Consider the following 1,162-nt stretch of genomic DNA (forward strand, 5'->3'; position numbering starts at 1 on the left):
AATTTTCCAAAAGCAGTGATTGAAATGTGCCAAAGGAAGTTTTAACCTGCAGATGGTGCAACAGTAGGAGAAAGAGAATCACCAAAGTCTGTCGGATTTATCATCTGGGGACCACGAATGTGCTTTTAATAATAATGATAATAATAATAACAGCATTTTTTGGAGCTGGTCTGTTCTTGCAGGGACACTGAACAGCATCACTGTTAGTGTCATTAGCCACATTTGTTTTTCCTGCTATGATGATGAGTCAGAATATCTGCAGTTGAAATGAACGTCTGAATCCAGGTCAGAGTCACCAGAGGAAGAACAAACACCAGCTGAGGAAACGAGGAGCAGAATCTGGTGTCTGAAGCCACAGGACTGGATCTGACAGAACTACAGCGTGTTTTACTGTAAGTCCAGTGTCAGTACTGTGAAGAGCGAGTACAACACAGAGTCAGTGAAGCACCAGCACTGTGGCGCCTCCTGCTGTAAATCAGTCAATTGTCGCCCCCCAGTGGAGGATCCCGTTACTGCCACTGACTCCAGAACCGTTCTTTCCTTTGTAGGATAAATGAAGTCACATCTTCCTGCTGCTAGAGGGCGTAAAAACACCTGCAGCAATAAGCAGCATCACCACAAGATGCTAAACTACCACTTTTCATAAAGTATATAATGTAATATAATATAATATAATATAATATAATATAATATGATATTACATAATATAATATTAAATGACATAATGTGTGGTGTTCTGATGTGCGTGGCGTGATGTGTTTTGATGTGTTGTGTTGTGATGTTATTATTATTTTCTGATTTTATTTATTACTTTTCTTACCCTTTTCTTTCATGGATCAATTCTTGATTAATATTGCCACATTATTTATGTTTTATTTCATGTATTCTTGTTATGATTTCCACTTTTATTTTATTATTCTTTTATTGACTTATTTTTGTCATGAGGCACTCTCACTACTTTCTACTAAAGTGGAACAATGAATAAACTCTCTATAGCCACACATTGACGTTAGTTAAGTTCTGCCTCTGGGCAGCTTCAGTCTCTGACAATTATTCACAAACTCGAGCAGGTCAGATGTTCAATCATCGCTGCTCATTTAAACCAACCAGACAGATCCAGTTGGTTTTAGTGATTAACGTCCAGCAGCTCACATGAGATAAA

The sequence above is a fragment of the Stegastes partitus genome, unplaced genomic scaffold (genome assembly GCF_000690725.1).
Source record: "Stegastes partitus isolate 25-593 unplaced genomic scaffold, Stegastes_partitus-1.0.2 Scaffold913, whole genome shotgun sequence".
Classification (NCBI taxonomy): Eukaryota; Metazoa; Chordata; class Actinopteri; family Pomacentridae; genus Stegastes; species Stegastes partitus.